The 26,974-nt window shown below is 34.9% G+C and overlaps 1 protein-coding gene across 1 annotated transcript in view; it reads right to left on the bottom strand.

Annotated features, from left to right (window-relative positions):
• Positions 1 to 26,974, bottom strand: part of Vwa8 (von Willebrand factor A domain containing 8) — a 396,504-nt gene that overhangs the window by 203,140 nt on the left and 166,390 nt on the right. The gene's annotated exons all lie outside the window — the stretch shown is intronic.

Below are 26,974 nucleotides of genomic sequence, written 5' to 3'. Positions count from 1 at the left end.
GGGAAACTTGCATCAGACTTAGAAAGCACAGGGAATCAAAGCCCACCATTCACAACCTGGAGCAACAAGAGTCCAGGTTAACCACGAGAGACAGGTTAATCACAAGAGACCCTTACCTACAATACATCAGAAAGCCACATCACCAGGGAGAATACTTGTGCACCATACTTCTGCACCACAGAACACCCACAGAAAACCCACAACCAGAGTTCTTGCACTCAAAGACATCCACCAAGATCTTTACTAGTGAAGAGGATCCAGTAGAGGGGAGCAGATCAGTGGCACACAGCAACCAGGGGCACATCAAAGCCTGCATCCTGAACTACTGCATACAATAGAAGCAGCCAAGCACAACAATGCACCCTCTAAGCAGTCAGCTGCTGGCCCCAGAACTGACAACCCAGAAACTTCTGGTAAGAGGAACATAGCAAATATGGAATTGGCTCCTGTGTCCCTGTAACTCAGGAAAGACTCACATCCAAAGACTGATGGAAATCTGTTAAAGTCAAAATCTCAATGAAACCCAAATCAACATTCAACAAGAATTTTCTTCACCTTGACATATTATACTATAAACAACTCTAATTTCAACTTTTTTGCAGGGCAAAGACCAGGCATATAACTCAGGGACACTTAACCTCTGAGCAAAATCCTTAACCCTTTTTTATATTTTTATATAAAATATAATAGGCAGGGTCTCACTAAGTTGCTTGAGGCCTCTCTAAATTGCCGCAGCTGACATTTAGCAATCCTCTTGCCTCAGGAACCAGAGCCGGTGGGATTATAAGTATGTGCCATAGTTCCATGTATTTCAACTTTGATCATATAAATAACTCCTTAACTGAACAGAAATTGCTAACACAACAGGCAATACTGTACCTTTAACTGATTTGAATGTATTTCATCTAATGGTATAAAACATTAATTGGAATCAATCTTCCTATCTTTGTTTTCCTATATCTCTCTTGTTTATACCTTTTTCTTTTGGCTTAAATGCTACTACCTCAAATTACACCCATTCATCTATTTCTATTTTCAACTTTGGTGTAAGTTATCCTTTCATAGTTTTTCTTTCTCTCTCTCTCTCTCTCTCTCTCTCTCTCTCTCTCTCTCTCTCTCTCTCTCTCTCTTCTCCTATTTACCCAATCTTTCTTCTTTCTCCCTTTTAGCCCTCACTTAAGGTTATATTAAGTTCACCAAATTTACTAATTAATTTTTTGACCTGTTCCAGAACTTTACTATAGGTTTATATCTGAATTTAGGAAATGCAGAGAAAAACTGCTACAAGATTTTGGTTCTTACAAGGCTGAACAGAAGGAAGATTGGCTCAGAAGTGACTAGAGTAAATATGTGACATGTTTTTAAATGGTGCTGATATTTCTATCAGCAAAGGTCATACATTCGCTTAAAACATAATTATCTGGATGTTCACTCAACCCAGGGCTCTTATGAAAAATACTCTCACAAAGTAGTTTGTTACTTGAAAGAAGTCAGAATATACTGATAGATGAACAGACACAAAAACAATATGAAAAAGCTTCAACCACAGACTTTCAAACACCCATAATGCTGGACACTTCGGTGAAGAACTGTCTGAGAAAGACATTAGAAAGTTTGTAGTTAAACTGTTCTATGAGCTAAAATAAAACGTAAGGTATAAAATTAGAGAGAAAATACAGGAAATGAAAGATCCCTTCAATGAAGAAAAAGAGATACTGAAAAAGAACCAGGTAAAAATCCTCAAATGAAGGAACCAACAAACAAAATTAAAAATTTAATGGAAAGCATCACCAATAGATTAGACCACTTTGAAGACAGATTTTCAGGCTGCAAAAACACACTATATAACCTTGAAAATAAAGTCAACTAAAGAGAAAATATGTGAAGAGACCATGAAAGAATATTTAAGAACTCTGAAACAACATTAAAAGGCCAATTTTAACATACATTGGGATAGATGAAAGCTCTGAAATATAAACTAAAGGAATGCACAATCTTTTCAATAAAACAATTTTGAAAAATTTCCCAAACCTTAAGAATGAAATGGAAATTGCAATACAGAAGGCATATAGGACTCCAAATATACAAAATCACAATAAAGTCACTCCAAGAAACATTATTATGAAAATGCCTAACATACACAATGAGGATTTATTTTAAAAGCTACAAGAGATAAATAGTTAATAATGCTCACATTTAGAGGGAAACCAATACAGATCATATGATGTCTCAACCTAGACCCTAAAAACTAGGAGGTCTTGGAATAATATATACCACCCTCTGAAAGAAAATGAATGCCAACCAAGTATATCAACCCAGCAAAATTAAGCTTCATATTTGAATGTGAAATAAAAATCTTCCATGATAAACAAAAGTTAAAACAATTCACAACTAAAAAGACTGTACTGCAAAACATACTCAATAAAATATTTTCATGAAAAATACAAAGTAAAACTAGCACAGGGAGGAAATACACTAGAAAAATACTCAACTAAAGGAGAATTAAATCCAACTTAAACACTAGAAATAAACCAAATGATATGAAATAAAACTCATCTCTTTTGGGCTGGGGTTGTAGCTCAGTGGTAGAGCACTTGTCTACCATGTGTGAGGCATTGGATTCAATTCTCAGCACTGCACATAAAATAAGTTAAATAAAGATCCATCAACAACTAAAAACTATTTTTTTTTAAAAACTCATGTCTCAATAATAACACTGAATATGAATGATCTAAACTCTGCAATCAAAGACAAAAGTTGGCAGATTGGACTTAAAAACAAGACCCAAAATACACTGTCTGCAAGAGACTCATCTCTCAGTCAAGGACATACAAAGACTGAAGGTGAAAAAAATGGGAAAAAAACATACAACTCACATGAATTTCATTAATAAGCATGGGTTACTAGTCTCATATCACATAAAGTGAACTGCAAGCCAAATTTAATCAGGAGAAACAAAGAAGGTCATTTCACACTGTTGAAAGGAATCATATATCAACAAGATATAACAATCATAAATATCTATGTCCCAAACAATGGACCACCTACATACATCAAACAAGCCCTTCTCAATATCAAGAATCAAATAGACAACAATACATTAATTCTGGGTGACTTAAACATGCCTCTCTCATCACTGGTTATGTCTTCAAAACAAAAGCTAAGGAAAGAGACTATAGAATTAAAAAATACAATTAATAATTTGCAGTTAACAGACATGTATAGAACATTTCATTCATCAATGACTGAATTCATCTTCTTCTCAGGAGCACATGGAACATTTTTTAAAACAGACCATATTTTAGGTCACAAAGGAAATCTTAGCAAAAATAAAATAAAAGGAGATAATACCGTGTATTCTATTAGATCATAATGGAATAAAATTAGAAATAAATGATAAACTAAAAAATAAATTAAATAAGAGATTAAATAATACACTTCTGAATGATGATTAAATAATCATTTGAAAGAGATTAAATAATACACTTCGGAATTATGATAATTAAATAATTAACTTCTAAAAGAGATTAAATAATATACTTCTGAATGATGAATGGATGGCAGAAGAAATCAGGGGTGAAATAAAAAATTCCTAGAAACAATGTCTACAGTGATACAACATGTCAAAATCTCTGCAACAGTAAAAAGGCAATTCTAAGAGAAAAGTTTATAGCATTGAGTTCATTCATTTAAAAAAATAAAGACAAAAAATAAATAATCTAACATTACATTTCGAGGCCATATAAAAAGAGCACACCAACACCTAAACCAGTAAAAGACAGGAAATAATTAAAATCAGAGATGAAATCAATGAAACTAACATTTTAAAAACATTACAAATGATCAACGAAACAAAGTTGGTCTTTTGAACAAATAAACAAATCAATAAACCCTTGGCCACACTAACCGAAAGAAAGAGGGGAAAAATGCAAATTATAAAAATCCAAGATGAGAAAGTAAATATCATCACAAACACTACTGAACTCCCAGAGACTCATCAAAAACTATGTTGAAAATTTATACTCAAATTGATTAGAAAATCTTGACAATATAGACAAATTCCTAGAGACATATGACCTAAAAAGAGTCAACCAGATGGATATAGAAAACTTAAACAGATCAATTTCAAGTGCTGAAATTGAAGCAGCCATCAAAAGTCTTCCAACAAACAAAATCTCAGGACTGGCTGAATGATTTGCCAAGTACTACCAGACCTGTGAAGAAGAACTAATAACAATCCTCCTCAAATTACTCCATGATATATAAAAAGAGGAAACTCTAACAAATTTAGTCTACAAAGCTAGGCAAAGACATGAAACCAGACAATAACACATCAAGGAAAGAAAACTTTAGACCAATATCAATCATGAACAAGATGAAAAAATTCTTAATAAGGTACAGCCTGCATACAAAAACAGATTAAAAATCGCATCATAATTGAGTAGGTTTCATCCCATGGATGCAAAGTTAATTCAAAATACGGATATCAATAAATATAATTCACCAAATAAATAAAGACAATAATCATATGATTATCTAAAGAGATGCAGAAAAAGCATTTGACAAAGCACAGCATCCATTCAGTTTCAAAACACTAGAAAAAACAGGGACAAACCCAAGGTTAACTTATTCTGCATGGAGGAAAAACTGAAAGCATTTCCTCAAAACAGGAACAAAATAAGGATACCCACTTTCACCACTTCTATTCAACATAGTCTTTGAAATTCTAGCCAGAGCAGTTAGACAAGAGAAGAAAATTAAAGAGGTATGAATAGGAAAAAAAAGAGCTCAAACTATTTCTATTTGCTGATAACAGGATCCTACAATTAGAAGACTGACATAACTCCAAGAAGACTTGTAGACCTCATAAATGAATTTAGCAAAGTGGCAGGATACAACATCAACACCTACAAATCAACTGTGTTCCTATATTCCAATCATGAATCTGGTGAAAAAGAAATTAGGAAAAGTATCCGATTCAAAATAGCCTTAAATAAAAAAAAATATTTGGAATAAATTTAACAAAGAGGTGAAGGACCTCTATCATAAAAACTATAGAACACTAAAGAAATTAAAGAAGACCTTAGAAGATAGGAGGACCTTCCATGTTCTTGGAAAGGAAGAAGTAATATTACCAAAATAGCCATACAACCAAAAGTGCAATACAAATTCAATGTAATTTCCATCAAAACTCCAATAACATTCTTCACAGAAATAGAAAAAGCAGTTATAAAATGCATTAGTGTTATGGTTTTGATGTGAGGTATCCCCAAAAAGCTCACATGTGAGGTGATGCAAGAAGGTTCAGAAGAGGAATGATTAGGTTGTAAGAGTCTTAACCCAACAAGGGAATTAATCCCCAGATAAAGATTAACTGAATGGTAACTAAAGGTGGGTAGGGTGTGGTTGGAGAAGGTGGGCATTGGGGGGTGTGGCTTTGGGGTATATGTCTTGTATCTGGAGAGTGGAGTCACTCTTTCTCTGCTTTCTGATCATCATGTGAACTGCTTCTCTCTGCCACACTCTTCTGCCACAATGTTCTGCCTTATGTACAGCCCCAAGGAAAGGAGCCAGCTGTCTATTGACTGAGACCTCTGAAATCATGTATCTCTAAATAAACTTTTCCTCCTCTACAATTGTTCTGGTCAAGTTTTTTACTCACAGTAGCGCAAAAGGTGAATAAAACAGTTTGTGTAATGAATGGGTCATGGACATTTGTACATATACATATTTGTCTCACTTTTCTCCTTTCTAGCATTTTTTGAAGGTAGTTATTTTTCACGACTGTCTTTTCAGGGCTAGAGTTTTAGATTACTATATTTTGTTTTTATTTTGTATTGTTTTTCACTTGCCTATTTCTTTTTCTCTTTTCTTTTGCTAATAGCCAAATTCTATTGTTCTCTCTTTCAGTCTTACTTTATTTTTTTTACTTCTACTTTCTCTCCTTCTCCTGCATAATTGTCACATCCTACATCTCTTCTGCATTTTCCCCATTCACCTTTTGAAATAGCAAACCCTTTTGCAAACTTACTCCTTTTACTATTGGCAACTACTAAACATACCATTTCTATTTATTGTGCCAATTAACATTTTTTAAACTCATTAATTATAGTTTTTTTTTTTGAGAGAGAGAGAGAGAGAGAATTTTATAATATTTATTTTTCAGTTTTCGTCGGACACAACATCTTTGTATGTGGTGCTGAGGATCGAACCCAGGCAGCACGCATGCCAGGTGAGTGCACTGCCGCTTGAGCCACATCCCCAGCCCACCAATTAACATATTGATATCAAATTAAAAACTAAGTATTGAGTTTAGTGCTGAATGTTGTTTGCATTGTTTGTTATTATTTGGTCTCCCCATAAAATGTAAGACACTGGTAATCTTCAAGGACACGAAATCCTCAGAGTAGAAACTCTATCGCCTCAGACCCATATGGTTAAATGGGTAGACAAACAAATAACATGAAAAGCAAGAAAACAAACCACCCCAAACAAACCCCAAAATTCAAGAACAGAATGCATCAACATCAGAGTGGAAGAAATATCAGAGAAGGAGTTTAGAAAGTTCATATTAAAACTGATCTGCGAAGTAATGGATGATGTAAGGAGTGAAATCAGAGAGAAAACACAAAAAATGAAAGATCACTACAAGAAAGAGAGATTGGGGGAAAATCAAGTGGAATTTCTCAAAATAAAGGAATCAATAAAGAAAATTACAAATTCAATAAAAACAATCACTAGCAGAATAGACCACTTGGAAAATAGTTTCAGAATACGAAGACAAGATGTATAATCTGGAAAACAATGTGGACCATAGAGAAAAGAAGTTAAGAGACCAATTGGGTTATGAAATATGATATGTCAAGAGCTTTGTAATGTTTTGAACAACCAATAAAAAAATGGGAAAAAAAAGAAGTTAAGAGACTATAAATAGAACCCCCAAGAAATATGGCATGACATGAAAAGATCATATATAAGATCTATCAGGATATGAAAAGATCATATCTAAGATCTATCAGGATAGATGAAGGCTATAAACCAAATATATGCATAAAATAGATATAAACCAAAGAAATGCATAGTCTTTTCAATAAAATAATATTGGAAAATTTCCCAAACCTTAAGAATGAAATGGAAAAATCAAATATAGGAGGCTTACAAGACCACAAATATACAAAAACAATAGACCCACACCAAAGCACATTATTATGAAAATGCCTAACATACAGAATAAGAATGGAACTTTAAAGTCTAAGAATAACAGGTCATATTTAGAGGGAAACAAATCCAGATCTCAGATGATTTCTTAACTCACACCCTAAAAGGTTTTGGAATAATATTTACCAAGCTCTGCAAAAAAAAAAAAAAATACCAGCCAAGAATACTATACCCAGCAAACTTAAGCTTCAGAATTGATAATGGAAAAAAAAAAACCTTCCATGATAAACAAAAGCTAGAAAAATTCAAAACTAGAAATCCTGTACTACAAACATAGTAAATGAAATATTTCATGAAGAAGAAAGGAGAGATAAAATTGAAAACCAAATAAGGGAAGAATAGAAGTATAATCAATCAAAGGAGAAATTAATTCAAATTAAAAAACAGAAATAAATCAAAATGACAGGGAATAAGAATCCTTTCTTAATATTGAATGTAAATGGACTAAACTCATCAATCAAAACACACAGATTGGAGAACTGGATCAAAAAGTAAGACTGAAAAATATGCTGATTTTTTATGATTTACCTCATAAGCAAATACATCCACAGACTGAAGGTAATAGGATGGGAAAAATCATATGATTCACATAGACCTGTAAACAAGCAGGGGTTTCTATCCTCATATTAAAGTAGACTTCAAGCCAAAGTTAATCAGAAGAGAACAAGAAGGTCATTTCATGTTGCTTAAATGAATTATATATCAACAAGGTATAACAATTGTAAATATTTATGCCCTAAACAATGGAGTATCTATGTAAATCAAACAAGCCCTTCTCCATTTCAAGAATCAAATAGACCACAACACAATAGTATTGGGTGACTTGAACACACCTCTCTCACCACTGGATAGATCTTCCAAACAAAAAGTAAATTATGAAGCTACAAGACCACAAAATAAATTAATAATTTAGATTAACAGACATGTAGAATATTTCAACCATAAATGACTAAACACATTTTCTTCTCAGCAGTACACGGATGATTTTCTAAAATAGACTACATCTTAGGAGACAAAACAACTCAGCAAATAAAAAACAGAGATAATACCTTGCATTCTATCAGATCACAATGGAATGAAATTAGAAGTCAACTATTAAGTAAAAAATATAAGCTACTTTAACAACTGCAGATAAAATAAAATGCTATTGAATGAACAATAAATAACAGAAGAAATCAAAGGTGAAATTAAAAAAACATGTAGAGGTAAATGAAAATAGCGACACAACATATCAAAATCTCTGGGACACTATGAAGGAGTTCTAAAAGAAAAGGTCATAGCACTGAGCTCATTCATTAAACAAATAGAAAGTCACCAAATAAACTACCTAAGATTACATATCAAGGCCATAAAAAAGAAGAAAAAATCAACTCCAAAAGCAGAAGACAAGAAATTATTAAACTCAGATCCAAAATTAATAACATTGAAACCAAAAATTTTTCAAAAAAACAAAAAGTTGGTTCTTTGGAAAAATAAATGAAATCAATAAAGTCTTAGCCATGTTATCCATGAGAAAGAGGGAAAAAACTCAAATTATTAAAATTCATGATGGAAAAGAACACGTCACCATAGACACTAATGAAAAACAGAGGATAATAAGAAAGTATTTTGAAAATTTATACTCCAATAAAAGAGAAAATCTTAAAGACTTCAACCAATTTTTAGAGACATATGACCTATCTAAATTGAACCAGGAGGACATACAAAATTAAAACATATCAATTTCAAGCAACAAAATTAAAGAAGTCATCAAAAGCCCACCAAAAAAGAAAAAACCCCAGGACCACAGGGATTCTCAGCCAAGTTCTACAAGACCTTCAAAGAACTAACACCATTCCTCCTCAAAACTATTCTGTGAAATAGAAAAGGAAGAAACCCTTCCAAACTCATTCTACAAATCTAGTATCACCTGCATTCTGAAAGACAAAGATAGAGCAATGAAATAAAACTTCAGACCTATATCCCTGATGAACATAGATGCAAAAATTCTTAATAAAATACTGGCAAATCACATACAAAAACTTATTAAAAAGATAGTGTGCCATGATTAGTAAGTTTCATCCCAGGGATGCAAGGATGGAAGGATCAACATATGGAAATCAATAAACTTAATTCACTAAATCAATAGACCTAAAGACAAGAATCATGTGATTATCTCAATAGATGCTGAAAAAGCATTTGACAAACTACAGCATTGGTTCATGTTCAAAACAGTAGAAAAACTAGAGATAGTAGGAACATATCTCAGTACTTTAAAAGGTATATACATTAAACCCAAGGCCAATATCATTCTAAATGGAGAATAATTGAGAGTCTTATTCTTTAAAAACTGGAACAAGACAGAGATGCCCTCTTTCACCACTTTTATTCAACATATTTATTGAAACTCCAGCCAGAGCCATTAGGCAAAAGAAAGAAATTAAGATGATATGAACAGGAGGATCTCAAAGTATCCCTATTTGCCAATGACATGATCCTAAATATAGAAGATCCCAAAAACTCCACCAGAAAACTACTAGAACTAAAAAACGAATTCAGCAAAATAGCAGGATATAAAATTAACATCCATATCAATTGCATTCCTACATACCAATGATGAACCAACTGACGAAGAAATTAGATAAATTATCCTATTCACAATAGCCTAAAAAATACTTGGGATTCTATCTAACAAAAGAGGTAAAATAAAAAAAATAAACAAATTATTATTTGGTCTCCCCATAAAATGTAAGACACTGGTAATAGAGGTGATGCACCTCTATACTGAATACTACAAAACACTACAGAAAGACATTAAAGAAAACCTTAGAAGATGGAAAAATCTCCCATGTTCTTGGACAGGGGGAATTAATATTGTCAAAATGGCCATATTCCCAAAAGTGCTATACCGATTTAATGCAATTCCTATTAAAATTCCAATGATATTCTTCATAGAAATATAAAACCAGTCATGAAATTCATTTGGCAAACCAAGAAGAGCAGAATAGCTAAAGCAATCTTTAGCAAGAAAAGTAGAAGGCACACAATACCAGATCTCATAAATTATACTACAGAGCATAGTATTAGCACCAAAACATACATGAAAACTAATAGAATAGAATAGAATAGAATAGAATAGAATAGAATAGAATAGAATAGAATAGAATAGAATACAGAGAGACAACCCCACATAAATACAGTTATCTCAGACTAGACAAAGGCATTATTAACATATACTGAAGAAAAGATAGCCTCTTCAACAAATGCTGTTTGGAAAACTGGAAATCCATATGTAGAAGAATTAAATTGAACCCCTATTTCTCACCTTGCACAAAATTCAACTTGAAGTGGATCAAGGACCTAGGCATTAGACCAGAGCCCCTTCTCCTACTAGAAGAAAATGTAAGCTAAACTCTTCATCATGTCGGCTCAGGAAATGACTTCCTCAACAAGACTCCCAAAGCACAGAAGTAAAATCAAAGAATCAATAAATAGAATGGTATCAAACTAAAAAACTTGCTCACAGCAAAGGAAACAAAAGCATGAAGAGAGAGCCTATAAAATGGGAAAAATCTTTACCACCCACACCTCAGGTAGAGCATTAATCTCCAGGATAAAATAGCATACTACAGGGACACAGCCACATCAATGTTTATAACAGCACAATTCACAATAGATCAACTGTGGAGCCCAACCCAGATGCTTCAGTGGGTGAATGGATAAAAAAAAAAATGTGGCATCTATACACAATGGAATTTTACCCAGCAATAAAAGAGAATAAAATCATGGCATTTGCAGGTAAATGGATGGCACTGGAGAAGATAATGCTAAGTGAAGTTAGCCAATCCCCAAAAACACAAAAGCTGAATGTTTTCTCTGCTGTAAGGAGGCTGACTCATAGTAGGGTAGGTAGGGAGGGAGGAATAGATGAATTCTAGGTAGGGCAGAGGGGTGGGAGGGAAAGGGAAAAGGCAGGGGATTAGCAAGGATGGTGGAATGTGATGGACATCATTATCCAAAGTCATGTATGAAGACACAAATTGGTTTGAATATAGTTTATATACAACCAGAGATATGAGAAATTGTGCTGTATATGCTCAGTAAGAATTGTAATGCATTCTGCTGTCAATTCAAAAAATTAACTCCAAAAAAAACATTAACCCTATCAATGAATGCTCAAATGAACTGAACATGCAGTTCACTAAGAAGAAATACATTTGGTCAACAAATATATGAAAAAATGTTCAATATCTCTAGCAATTAGAGAAATGCAAATTAAAACTACACTGAGATTTCACTTCACTCTAGTCAGAATGACGATTATCAGAATACAAGTAACAATAAATATCAGAGAGGATGTGGAGAAAAAGGTACATTGTTGGTGGATCTGAAAAATTGGTGCAACCACTCTAGAAAGCAGTATGGATATTCCTCAAAAAACTGGAAATGGAACCACCACATGACCCATCTATCACATTCCTTGGTATGTATCTAGCGGATTTAAAATCAACATACTATAGTGACACAGTCACTTGATTGTTCATAGCAACATAATTCACAACAGCTAAATTCTGGAGCCATCCTAAGTGCTCTTCAACAGATGAATGGATAAAGTAAATACACACACACACACACACAACAGAGTATTACTCAGCCATAAAGATGAATGACTTTATGGCATTTGCCAGTAAATGGATACAATTGAAGACTATCATGCTAAATGAAATAAGCCAGTTCCAAAAAGTCAAAGGTCAAAAGTTTTCTATAATTTGGGAAAGCTAATCCAAAATAAGGGAGGCTCTGGGAAGAAGGAGAAGAAGGAAGAGGCGGGGGGGGGAGGAAGAGGAGGAGGAGGCAGGGGGAAGAGGAGGAGGAGGAAGAAAAGGAGGAAGAAGAAGAGAAAAGGGAGGAGGAGGAGACGGAAAAGGAGAAGAAGAAGAGGAGGAGGAGGAGGGGAAGAAAAATCAGTGGAGTAAACAAAGGGGAATGAAGGGGAGGAAGGAGGGTTGAAAGAGAAAGACAATCGACAATGAATCTGACCCAACTTTCATATATATATATATATATGAATCTCACCATCATGTATATGCCCAAGACACTAATTAAAAAAAATGTAAATAGCCCAAAGATCAGTAGAGTAGAGGGAAGAAAAAAAGGGGAAGAGAAGAGAAATCAGGAGAGGAGAGAGGAAGAGAAAATAGTGGGGTCTAAATTAGAACCAATTTTACAAATTATATTCCATGCTTTTATAATTATGTCAAAATGAATCCTTTGGTGTATAACTAAAATAACAAAAATAATAATAAAAAGACACGAAATCTCATAGAAGTTATGTGTGTATGATTCTGAAGCTCATGTTCTTAGCTTCTACATTATGGGTTATATTAATTTTTCAGTGATAAATTTATTAAAGAAAATCTGAGCCTTAAATTATTTCTTTCTTCAATTCTATGATCCATTCTAAAAAAATAATTAGGTACATCAGGGCAATGCATGGTACCTAGTAGTAATAACAAAAGTCAAATAGAGAGGCAAGCATTATTAGAGTTATTTTAACTATGTACTAAACATCTTATGGAAAAAAGTATTTTATGAGCACCAAGCTGGAAATTCAAATCAATTAAGCAGGATTCATGGATATTTATAGGAGAGAAGGACCTATGCCTGCTTCGTTTATCACTATATTCTCAGACCCCAGGGAGCACCTGATACTAACAATGCACTCAGTAAATATTAATTATCTAATGACCATGTTAATAAGAACATTTAATAATGGAATCTGTGGTAAGTTGTAAATTTTAAAAAGCTGGACAATTTGTGAATTATTCAATTTATTTCTCCTACAAAACTTTAAGGTTGTATCAGAGCAGAATGCCAAACAGAAAGATTCACTAAAGCAGGAATAATGGGCCATTTCATCTTCTAGGGAATCTTTTCAGTATCTAACTGGATTTCACCCAAAATAATTTCAAGCTTAGCACAGAAGTACAAAGACAGAAAATCACATTTGCACATTTGCATGTCAATTACAACAGCTATGTAAGCTTTAAATGGCATGCTGCAATAAACATAAAATTTTAAATAGATAAAATTGGGTAAGTAAAATGTCTGTGTTAATTTTTCAGCTCTGTTAAATTCAGTGATCCTACAGAGAAGCAAACATCATAAATGCATTAGCATGTCAGAAATAGGAAGGATTTCCTGAAAGCAATGAGTCATGAAAAGCTACTATCAAGGAGTTCCTCCTCCCTTACCAACTGCAAAGTTACTGGATCAGTCATGCTTTTCCAAATTTCTCTTGAGCAATGCACCATTTAGGAGCTCACAGTTCCCACAGATGTAGGATGAGATCCTCAGCTACTACTAAGGAATTTTTTGCTGTGTTTCTTTAAGTATCAGGATCTGCAGAACTCCAACCTCAGCTGTCTTCTTGTTCCACATACTCTCTGGGAGGTCTCACCCACTCCCATGACCTCAGTCATCACATATGGCTCACACTTCTTTCCTAAGCTCCATTGGAGACCTCTTACTCTGACAACTAAACTTCTGTACCAGATGTTCATACCAAATTCATTAGGATTCTAGTCAAACTACTCATCTTTTCTTTTAACTCCAATATATTAGTATTGCTCTGTGTCTTGCCACTAAGTGAAAAAATCTTAGAATACTTTTTATATTTTGGTGGTATTTTACCCCATTTTCCCCCAAATGCCATTCAAAATGTCACTAGGCTCTTTGCGATCCCTATCAATAAAACCTGGAGTTTTCTTTACCTCCCGCTCCTTTTTTCCTTCCTTCTCTTTTTTCTCTTCCTCCTTCCCTTCCTCCTTTTCCCTCCTCATCCCTTCTTTCTTGTCTAATTCATCAACTATATGAGCACATAGAGTTATAACACCTTCCTAGTAGTGCTAGATATGGTGGTAAATTTAAAACTAGAAATAAAAACAATAGCTTCTGGCTACACTCATGACTTACATTCTACTAGGGAACACAGGCAACTAAGCAAATCTTACAGATATACAGGATGACCTAGAGTCATCATATGAAGCACCTGAGAAAGTTAAGATTTAACTTAAGGCTTAGAAAGGCCCACTGCAAACAGTTATATTTACATTGAGATATCAAGCAGTCAGAGGGTACAGGGAAGGAGGAGAGAGAAGTATGTGGAAAAACTTGTGGGCAACAGTGAACTGGGGAGCTGAAAGGGTGAACTCAAATGCTACATTAGGGGTGAGGAAGGGAGCAGTAGGAAAGTAGAAAGGGAAGTGGGGTCTAACTCTCGCAAAGACTTAGAAGCTGAGAGTTTGCACTGTTCACTGAGAATACAGAAAAGCAGAGGAGTAAAAAGAACAGATTTTCTGCTTTGGAAGATAACTCTGATGGAATGATCTGAGAGAGAGACAGAGAGAAAAGAAAACTGATAGCAAAGGAAAGCAGTTTGAAGACTTAAAAAATTCAAGAAGGAGATGATAGTGGCCTAATTATAAGGTAAAGAGAACTGGATGAACTTAGGAGCTATTTAGGAAAAAGATCTAAAAGGACTTTGTGATGGACTGAAAGGAGATACAGAAATCAAGGTTTCTATCTTGGGCAGCAGGGTAGTAGGTCAGATCCTTTACTGAGAAAGAAATAGGGGAGAACTGAACTTGCTGGTGGGGGAGGAGTTTTTAAATGCAGTTTAATTTTGGACATGTTTACTTTGAAGTGTCTGCTTCCATATCTGTTCCTTCCTCTCCAGCTTACTGTCTCAGCTCATGAGTAGCTCATCTCCCTCTGGACTCCTGGAAAGGGTCCAATTTGCTTTGCTACCTCAAGACTCATGATGGGCCAGTCCCATCATAAATCCCAAAATAAATTTGTTTAGTTATTTTTCTACAACAGAGATCTCATCAGGTCACTTCCTACTTCATTTTAGGAAGCTCTGGTAGTTCCTTCGAGGAAATGCTAAAAGAATAATCTAGGAAGGAATTTCTGTAAATATCCTGAACAAAATGAAACAGTTTAGCAGTTGTTCCTTCCAATCATAGTTTCTGCCTAGAACAGAAAATCCTCAGGATTACTTTAATTGAATAAATACATAAACAACATTTCATTTTTCCACTATAAAAATACATATACTCATATTCCTCACTAGGAAATTTAAAAAACAAAACATCACTTCATGCACAACTGCTTAACAACACTCTGTTAAGATTTTCATTTTATTCCTGTGCATCTTTACTTGCTAGCCATTATTATCCTGTATGTACAATTTATATCCTTTAATAAAAAATAAAATAAAATAAATTGTTACATCTCGGATATGAGGTGTCCACCTAAAGCGCCTGTGTTTCTGCAGGAATATTAAGAGGTGGAATGATCGAACTGTGAGAGCTATAAGTAATCAGCCCTTCCTTGTTGCATGGACTGGGTGAAAACTGTAGGTAGGTGGGGCACGGCTGGAGAAGTTAGGTCATCTGAGAGGTGCCCTAGAAGGATACATCCTTCCTGGAATCCCATCCCCTTCTCCTCCCACGTCTGCTTCCTGATCTTGCCATGAGCTGAGCAGCTCTCCTGGGCTGGGTCCTTCCACCATAAAGAGCTACCTTAGCACAGGCCTAGAGCAACAGAGTCAGCCATCAATCTACTGAGACCTCTGATACCATGAGCCAAAACAAACTTTTCCTCCAATAAATTGTTCTTATGAGGTATTTTGGTCACAGTAACACAAGAACTAATTAAAACAATCATTATTTACTTGTGTTAAGGATAATACTTAGTTAATAAAATTTTTAAAAAGGGATCTATGGGGTGAACGATCCTAAAAAATACCAACTATCTCATAAGAATGCCCCTTATTTTTATCATTACTTTTTTGTCCTATTGAGTTCTTCATGACATGTACTGGAAAGAGGGACCATTAAATACAGAGTTAAGAAAAGTAGGAAATTTGTGAAATCCTGTAGATAGGAATCAAACTGGGGGCAGGAAATAAGCATGCCTCCAGTTTCTGTGAGAGAAAAGCTTAGGGAACATGACTTGTAAGAACTATGGAGGATTATAGGGTTCTTTTAATCTTTTCTGTTTTTTATTGTAGTTATCCTATTTCTTCAAAGAGATCAGCCATAAAATCCTTCAGGGGCTTCTGAGAGTATATCCTTGAACAGGAATTGAATACAGAGCTTAGGAACATGCCCTTCCACATGTTCTGTCAAGGGGGAGAAGGAGAATGAAAAAGAGTGGGAGAAAAGGACTATAGAGGACCAGAAGTAGGCAAAGGAAAACTAGTCTAGGAATGAGATGTGGACCAAGAATGATTCTCCTGGGAGATAAACATTGAAGAATCAGTAACAAGTCTTGGAGGAGGCCCACAACAATAGATAAACTTGCAAGCTTATTCTGCCACCCTCTGCCATTCTCACACATGCTCCTATCAGTGGACCATTTCCTGAACAAGTATCTCCATACTTCCACATCTTTCTTCATGTCGTTTCTTCTGACTAAAATGGCCCATCCTTCCCTGTTTGTCATCTTCTACTCACTCCTTAGTATTATGATGAATTGTCTTCACTTCTCTGTAGCTTTTCCTGACTGTCCATTTGCTTCTCTTCTTCAGTGCTAAGATCCAGAATGACATCCTCCTTTCAGTTCCTAAGCTGCTCTCTCTCTGCACACTGTATTCTATCTAGTATTATGCCAGGTGCCTTGATAAGTAGACACACTTCTTGAGACAAGACAAGATTTCCTATTTATGTCTCTATCACCACTGACTCACATAAAATCTGCAGATAATACTATTAAACTTCGAGCAAAAGAGGGAAGAAAAGGAAAAGGAAGTCATATGATCTGCTTTTACTAAAGAGGGTAGAAACCTCTTCCGGGAATCTTCCACTCCCTTTGTGAAAATAAAGAGGAAGAAGGTAACATTTATAGAGTCCTATTATGGTTTGGATATGAGATGTTCTCTGAAAGTTCACATATGAGATAATGCAGGAATGTTCAGATGTGAAATGACTAGATTATGAGAGCTGTAACCTGATCAGTGCATTAATCCATTTGATGGGTTGACAATCTTAAAGGACCGCTGGGTTGTAACTAGGCAGGTAGGGTATGCCTTTGGGATTCATATTTTGTCTCTGGTGCTTCACACCTTCTCTGTTCCCAGACTGCCATGAGTTGAAGAGCTTCTTTCTGCCATGCCCTTCCACTGTGATATTCTGCCTTACCTCAGGCCCAGAGCAATGGAACCAGCCCCCACGGGCCGAACTTTTGAAAGCATAAGCCAAAATAAACTTTTCCTCTTCTAAGTTGTTCTAGTCAGGTATTTTGGTCACAGAGATGAAAAGCTGACTAACACAAGCCCTTTGGTACATGCATAAATGCCCTTTCAGTGCACTTAAATCCTTATACCAGCCACATGAGGAGAAAATGCTTTGGAGAGAGGCAAATTTTAGTTTTAAGAAGTTAAGAACTTTGTACACGAGATTCTGAACACAAATCCATACTGACTAAAGAGATTGGACTGTATTTTCCATTTCGTCATGGAAAAGGTAAGTCAAGAAGTAGCCTCCTTAAACTGACATGCATGATTATTTCTTGATGTCATAGAGTCAAAGATCTCTACTAGAAGGCCATAAAGTAACCTAAAGCAAGTAACAATCACCCATCATGAGGCTGGGACTTCTTGGATAGAATTTAAGGACCGTGAGGGTAAACAGGGAGGGGTCATTCCAGATCTTGTTTTCTGCAGTAATATTTTAAATAGCCTGCAAGAGAGTGTGTGCCAGTTCCAATGCTCAGATTTCCCTCATACTCTCTAAAACATTGTTTCTTTGAGTCTCTCTTCCAGTTGCCCCAATTCCTTAATAATTTTCACAAAGTTGGTTCAGTTCATGTAATATTTTTATTACATGGTGCCCTATGTTCCTTTACATGGTGCCCTATGTTCCTTTGTAGAAAAGTTACTATATGAATGTCATTAACAAATATCAAACACAATGAAAAAGAACAAAAGAAACTGATATCGCAGTAAATCAAGAAAAAAATTTCAGCTGCTTTTTTTAACTTTAAAATTTCCATCAAATGTTGAACCTTTGAATTTTTGCTTAAAATGGCTAAAAGTATATTATACTAGGCGTTGGGACACTTGGACTATACTCCCTGTGAAATTCCTCTCAGATGGAGGTGTCTGCCACCACCTGAGCCTAGGCATGCTCATTTGAATATGCAGAATATGGAGGGCCTAGACAAACCAATCTCTAAATAATATCTTATAATGATGCTATTTAATTCTATAACCAAATAAGAGATTGATACTATATGATCACTAGTAATTTCTTATTTTTCAAAATTATCTCAATAAATACATATTACCTATGTAATCAGAAAAAAAATACTTTAACTACAAAGCAAATAACCCTAAACATTCACACACACACACACACACACACACACACACACAGGGTTCCCTGTATAAAAGCCAACAAAGAGTACTCAGAAGTCAAATGAGAGAAGCCAAATGAGAAGTCAAGTTAATTGCACCTCTAGTTTCCAAGACTGTAACTTCTCTTTACACACACATAATAAAAGATATATTTCTACGATTCCCCTCTGAAATGTTTTGTTGCTATAAAGGGCAAAGAGAAACTTTTGGGTAGTATGGTCAGCCATTAGTTGCCACCAAAGCAATCCTGATAAATACTTCAAGGGGAAAAAAATAAATGTGTCTGCAAGAACAATATACAAATTCAAAATAAGTGTGAACAAAAGATTCACTAAGAAACACTGGATAGGGCTGGCAGTATAGCAGTGGTAGAATACATGCCTAGTATATGTGAGACCCTGGGTTCCAACCTCAGCACCAAAAAAATAAATAAATAAAACAAAAAACCTACTATATAGACTATCTAAATTGTCAGAGAGAATGTGAAAAAAATGAGACTTATTTCCAGACTATAATTTAGGCAACTTCACTAACCAAGGGATTGGGGAAGGGACAGAATATATATTATAGAGAGAGATGAGTATCACTGCATTTGATGAAAACATGCATTTCACAGTCTTAGGATTCCTCCCCACCCTCCTACTACTGGAGCTAGTAGAAGCACAGCACACTCAGTTATCAAAAGCCCTGCTGCCACTACCAGCTGGAAACACAGGAAAATCTCTGGACAAACTGTTCAGCCTCTCTACAGATTTCAGTCAATTGCTCTGGCATAGCAACACAGTATATTTCTGATGGTACACAGTAACAACCTGCCAGGACTCAGTTCAAATTAATTAGTAAATTCACACATTCTTTAATTTTGGCAATAAAATATGCACAGTATCTCAATATTAATTAATTCAAGTAAACATTTGCTAAGCTTCTATCCATAAAAAAATGAAGTCCCTGATTACAGTAAAGTTATAATTAATAGAGAAAGTACAAAGAATTATATAGTAACAATGTACATAGAGTTCTATTTAGTTGACCCTAAATACATATTCACTGATTTCATAATGTATAAAAAAATTTTAAAATCAGTGCTATGAAAATTAAGAAAAGAAAGAAGTTATTTCAAGCCTGGAAAAATAAGTATCATAATCTTGTGATATAAATTAATTAAGAAATTAAATTGGCTTAGTGAACCTTACTCTTGAAGATATTTTACCAATAGAAACTCATTAATTGGTATAATTTTGAATAAAATGTTTATACTAATAAAAATGGGCCATCTTTCTTTTGAAGAGACTTGGAAGCTGTATCAGCTAAATGCAATGGCCAGGCTTTATTTGGAGGATGACTGGAATAAGACTGCTATAAAATAACATTTCAAGATAAATGAGAAAACTGAAAATAGATGGAATATCACATTAAGAGATCATTACTAATAGGTATAATAATTAAATTGTGGTTATATTATAAATAAATACTGAAGTACCTGCAAGAAGGACAATTTATTAAAAGATGAGATTAAAATAAGTGTTAGGGGAATAAATAAAACAAAATTGCAAAAAGGACTTTTAACTGCAGCAGCTGGTTGCTAGGTTCAAGGGGATTTGTTACATATCTGCTATTTATAGTATACTAATTTTTCCATAAAAAAATTTTAAATGTCCTTTACTCTGTATGTTCAGGCTCTTATTATATCCTATTAAAACTACTCAACAAGTTACTTATCATGTTGTTTTTGTTGCTACTACTATTATAACTACTACTATAAGAATGAGTGTGGAATGAGGGACCAAAGATGGAAGATTAGAGAAGGGTGCGCTTTCCAGTTGCTTGATGGCTTGAGATACTGCTTCTCAGTGAGGTGAGTAACAAAGGGAATTCACTGAAATTCATACTGGACAGTCAGAGAGTCACAGCTACCCAGAAATTTGGTTGCTTTGAACAGTGGACAAGAAAGAGTACATTGAAGCCAAGATAGAGGTGGCAGAGGCACCAGTTCACTGCAGAGAGAAGGGGTACACAAAGGAGGGAGTAAGCGGGGGAGAAACAGAAGATAAGTTTGACACAGGAAAATCCTTGCTCATAAACTTCTAATTCAATTAGAGATGAAATCAAATACATAGCAAAACAATTTCAAAGAAAATGTGATCAAAATAGTGAGAAAATCCTATAAAAGTTCAAAGGATAACAAGACTATTTCTATTTGGGGGAGATGAAGAAAAGCTTCATAGAGGAAAACAACATCTGAGTTGTTGAAATGGTATGATTTTCACAGGAAGAGAGAAGGGAAAGAGACCATACAAAGTATATACCACAAAAAAATGACTCAGGCAGAATTCTGGGCATGGAAGGATTGGACACTATACTTTGGAAGAACTAAAAAAGGAGTTTGGAGCCAGACTGTCTGTCATTAGGGGTATCTCTCTATAAAGGACATTCTGCTTTTTAGGCAAGTAGGTTCATCTTTAACTTTTCACAGGAAATAGGTAAGAGATGCTTTCTTGGATTGTATCACTGCTATTAGGTCAGATATTGCCATGCAACTGTGAAGAGTGCCCATAGAATCAGTCATGTAAAAACAAAAACATGAATAAAAGAGATACAGAAGGCATCCTATATAAAAATCTTCCAGAGTTGGTTTTTTATTTGTTAAGGAATTCTGTTACACACAGAATTCTGGTAAGGGCAAAAAAATATGAACATGGAACGAAAGGAGATTTTAAATAGAAAAACATCAGCAGACTGCCATTATTTGATAAAATGATACACAAAGCTGGCTTAAAATCAAAAAGACAAAATGTTGACAAACTCTAGCAAATTATTTTATTGGGCTATATTCATGCAGAAGTAATTGTGAATAATTAATTGTGCCTCATTAAATATAAATTAAATTTTGATGACTTGCTTTGAAATGTTGTCTAGTTCTAAAAACAACCAAGTGACATTATTTTATGTAACTGATTAAATTTTCATTTCTAAAAAATGAAACACTGCAGATTTTAAAGATATTCTTATGTAAGGGTATCTAAGCAGTTTATAGCATCACATTGCAAAATTTTTTTCCCTTCAAATATCTAATAAAATATAACTATCTCTGAAAATTCAAGCATTTTTACCCCTAAACATAAGTTTATTCTTTGGGATATTTTAAACAAAAAGAAATGATGTGCCTCTAGGGTGATTCTATAACCTCCATTGTCATAATAAATTTTTGTGTATCAAATTTAATAAGACTCTACAAATTAAAAGTAAAGCCAGTATGGGAAGATGCAGAAGGCAGGAAGCTTATTCTTCACCTAAAGCCGGGACCAAACTAAAGCATCACTCATTAGAAAACAAATAATCATCTCTCTTTGTTATGTAGAAAATTGTGCTATGATAATAATAATAGTAATAGTAATACAATAATGGAGCTCTTAATTGCATGATATATATATATATAATATGATAATTATAATATGCAGAAAATAATGCATGTGACAGCACACTTAGCAGTTCCATGATATGGAGTACTGTATCCAATGTGACCATCAAGCATGTGATTTCAGGGTTCCCCATCTTATTTGGCTGAAAGACAGCTATTCTGCTTCATTTACTGGAAAGGCAATGTGTTATGCCACAAAATCCCACATAGAAAATATAAAGGATAAACAAGTCTATTTTATTTCACCAAAATAAAGATGCAAGTTATTTTCTTTTGCTATGACAAGTGTTGTTTTATGTGACTGTTTTTAGCTTCCCAAGGAACATGAAATTTTGTCTAATACTATAGATTCTTAGAAAAGATAATACCATCTACAAAAAAAAAGTAGGATTGGGCAAAATAAAGGTGATGAATCTTGAGATGCCTCAGAATCAACACCTATTCAATTTAATTTCTTCATTTGTAAAAACTGCCAGAAAAACAGTCTTCTGAAATAGCTCCAGTTATAATTTCAATTGTTGAAGTTTCTTTCATGAACTTCAGCCAGCATCTAGTTTGCAAACAGAAAGCTATGTAGACATCTCTCTACAGGTGTTTGTGGAAGGAGCATTCATTAAGTTTTTATCACATATTTATGCCAACTCACTGTTGGGTTCTTTGTCAATATTTAATCTCTATGTTTCACTTTTAATTAACTTTTATTGGGGGGTGGTACTGGAGATTGAACCCATGGGCACATAACCACTGAGCCATATCCCTGTGCCTTTTCTATATTTTATTTAGAGGAAGGGTCTCACTAAGTTGCTTAGGGCCTTGCTAAATTGCTGAGGATGCCTTTGAACTCCAATTCCTCCTGCCTCAGCCTCCTAAATCACTAGGATTACAGCCATGCATCACTGGGCCTGAGTTTACCTTTTTTTGAGTAGTCATTGCTTAATGCTTTAGAAAGAGAAAGGTAGGAGCCTGCTCAGTTGCTACAAATGGTTTAATTGGTTTCAAAATAAATCATGTGTTTTAAATGGGCATTTTCCCAGATGGCTGTCACTTTGCATTTGAGGGAAAACACCAATTACAGTATTGCATGAAAGCTGAGAGTCAATAGTCCCAAACTATCACCTGTATCTTCACTTGCTTGTCTCTTTATTTTTTCATTGTCATGTTTCAGAAGGTGGATATGAGGTGAAAGTGAGAAAGTACATGAAATATTAACAGAGGTTTGAAATACCTTTGATGGATGAAATATGGCATTTTCAAAGCTACAGAAGAAGGACCTGAGTTTACTGTGGCTGCAAAAGCACACATTCCTGAAGAGAGAACTCTTCTAAATGACCAAGATGCAGAGAGCACACAGAAAGAAAAAAAATCTCTGCACCTGTACTTAGACAAGCACAGCAGGGTATGCAATCTGCAAGTAACACTACAGGTGGCTTTGCATGTCCTCACACCTTCCAGGAGGCAGTCAAGAGTCTAACAATAGAATCTTACTTGGTTCTAAACACAGACATTAGCTATTGAAAAAGCTTGAAAAAAAAAAAAAAAGAAGTTTGCTAAAGTATATGAATGTATTATTTAGATTTTGAAGACAATCTAAATAAATGAATATAATTTCCATTCCCCAACCTATAAAATGTAAGCCTAGGTCGTTATACCCATCTAATTTTCTTAGTACTACTCAGCTAATTATTATGAAATTTTAAAATAATAAGTTTTTATTAGTCAATTCTAGTGATAACACTGCCAGTCTCTAATCCTATCATGGAATCATACCTAGTTGAGGGGGCCATTTGACTATTTACTCTCTTCAAAGAAGAGTTCTTAGATTATATCTAATCCATTTGTATCCTTAATTCAGCAGCTGCAAGCTTACAGAAGAAAAAATACAGTCAATCATTTTCAGAATTTCCTAAAAATAATACAAGTTGAAATTTAAAATTCATATTATTTCTAAATCATTTTACCTACTCATTAGGAATTTATATTTTTATAGTCCTCTAAAATCTAGTGTTTATTTAACATCTACTGTATACAAGGCATTGGGAAGAAAGCAAAATTAATGAAGACTCTTCTTGAGGGGCTCATTCTTTTCAGTAGAGACAGAACAGGCAGATGCATAAATCAAGGAAATCTATATTGACCCACTATTATAGAATATTAGAGCTATGAGCAACCTTAGAAAACATCCATTTCCAATCATTATTTTATGGATATGAGAGGGGGGCAGGGAGGAAGAGAGGAAAGAAAAAGCCTATTTAGGAGATTAGAAATTTACCCCATATCATACACACAGTTTAAAAACCTGAACACAGAATTAGGCCTTAAGATTCCCAGTTTACTTCATTCTCAATATACGTTGCCACTCTGAGTTGGAAAGCATTTGAATAAGCAAGGATGGAGGAAAGAAGACAGTATGGTGGCAAACATAGGCTGGAATATAACACTGATAAAAAAAAAAGTTTATTTGGAACACAGACCATTTAATTTCTCTGAGAACAAGAGCTTGAGGGGATAAATGAGATGGTAGGCAGAAAACAGTGAGATCAGACAATAGAGGGTATCAAATGGCAGTCTAAGAGAGTTAGACTTTCTCATTAAACAATTTAATGGACACAGGTAGCAGAAATTACTTACACACCTAATACTTCCTTTAGCATTTGTACTATAATAGAACACTGACAATCTCAGAGATTTATAATGAAAGAAGAGAAATGCCTTCCAATATGAAAAAGGCCAATGACACATAGCACACTTTTAATGAACATAATCTCCCTTTGTTAATTCTTCTTTCTCTTAAGTGGAGGGTGGTAAAATAGGGATATAAGAAAGCAAGATGTAAAATGTGATGGGACTGACAAGTTTGTGATACCCTATACCTCCTGCCTTGCCCCTGAGTATCTTCAACCCTGTACAGCTGGTTCCTGAACCTACCCTAGACAGGTTTGAATCATCCATCTTCACAGATGCTAGGGACTAACCACATGCCCATAGAACTGTAGCTGCTCTTCCCTCCACCACACCTACCCTGTTGCCTAGCCCTTGTTCTAGCGTCATTCCCTTCCTTGGGACTCGAAACAGATGAGAGGAGGCAAGGCAAGTTTTACACCAATATTAGTATAGCACTCCAGAATAATTTCAAAATACTTTCACATATTCTTTTTAATTTCTCAAAAAGGAGAAGCAAACCTCCATTCCATCTTACCCCTCACCCTGCATAGCTCCCCTCATTCCTCCAGAGGTTAGAATATGCTCCCCATCTCTGGTTACTAGTAAGACTCTAACATTGACATTAATGTAAATGATTGTCCTGAAATCCTGATTCTATTAATAGCTTAATAGTAAAAACTATCTTTACTGAGAAACTGCATTCCACTCAACAAACCTTAGCACAACAATATCAATGAATGCTTCAAAAACACCTGGACCCCATGCCTTGAACTCCAAGGACCTTCCTTTTCTAAGCCTGTTACTTAGAAAAGTTGCCCCTTGAGCCCAGGTCGATATGTTCCCAGTCTACTCTCCTCTATAGGTTTGTCTGCTGCTGGTGAGAGGCCATCAGTTTCTGTGTTGAGGACATTCATGTGATGGAAGAAGTTTTGAAAAGGAAACACTGAGTGCCATGGTTAAATTGATAAAAAGTCTGTGAAGCACTCTGGGCTATATAAGACTTAAAAATCCACAGACTCATTGTTTTTCAAAGTGAGACAACAACTTGACTTATGGTTTTCAACATCAAGGAACAAATACCGTCAACTGATCTTCATCCTTTCACCTCAGGTATACAGAAAAATGATTTTTCAGAAAAGAAAAGAAAAGATGGTGGGGCTTTTTATGGAAAAAACTGCCACGAAGAATAATTTATTGTTCTACTTTTTAATTCTCGTTTAGAAAACATGAAACAAGATACATTAAAGTACTTTTTAAATTTTACAGTGATTTTATTTTTAGCTGGCAGAACAGTGTGAGGTACTTTCCATGCATTATATCATGTTATCCTCACATTAGCCCAGTAGAATACAAACTATTTTTATTCCCAGGTTAGACATCAGGAAATAGTCTAAGATAAGCAATTTCCCAAAGTCACACACCATTATGTAGGAACACTGCTATTGGATCTCTAGCCAGCTAACTCTCAAGCCTATGCCTCAGCCAGTAAAACACTCATTTGGCCCATTTTTATTTTTAAACAGCACTTTAAAATTGTAAGTTTGAGGGGCTAAATATATTAAGAATATGTACTATTTTTATAAGTACAAAAAAGAAAAAATAAAGGACAAACTTCTGAAAGCTTGTTACCATTAATTTAAGACTAATTAAAAATGAGACCCAAAGTGCCATTTACTGTGGGTATGATAATTCAACTAAGGAAAATTATCAGCACCCTCTAACTACAGAATATCTATTCATTTCCTCCATAAACATATATTGAATATCTATAGCAGTACTGGGCTAGGAACCAAGGACCGAGATGAATAAGACAAACAAGGTCTCTGCCCTCCAAGAGCTTCCAGACAAGTTGGGCAGAGTCATTCATGGGTAAATACAAAACCACATAACTTGTGTGATGAAGGGGACAGAGGGAGGAGGTCAGGAGAACTTAACTGAGCTAGGGAGAAGGGAAAACCTCCCTCCTAGGAGTTAGGGCAGGGCATAACATAAAGAGTCAGGGAGTGTTGCATGTAGAAAAAAAACAAAACATGCACTAAGGACCAGAAAGGAAATAAGAAACTGATGGAAGTTCTGAGAAGCTCAAGCTGCCATGCAGAGAAAAGAAGAGCCAAAGCTTGGACCATATAGGTGGGCAGAGGCTGGATTCTACAGGCCTGTCAAGCTTACTAGAGACTTAGGACCATACCTGAGGGCAATGGGGAGTCAATTCAAGCACAAAAGAGAAACTTAATCACATTTTAGTTATACAAGTATCAATCTGATTGCAGAGTGAA

Source organism: Urocitellus parryii, chromosome 2, assembly GCF_045843805.1.
Source record: "Urocitellus parryii isolate mUroPar1 chromosome 2, mUroPar1.hap1, whole genome shotgun sequence".
Classification (NCBI taxonomy): Eukaryota; Metazoa; Chordata; class Mammalia; order Rodentia; family Sciuridae; genus Urocitellus; species Urocitellus parryii.
Note: the sequence above shows the minus strand (reverse complement) of the source record. Positions and strands in the feature narration are given on the sequence as shown.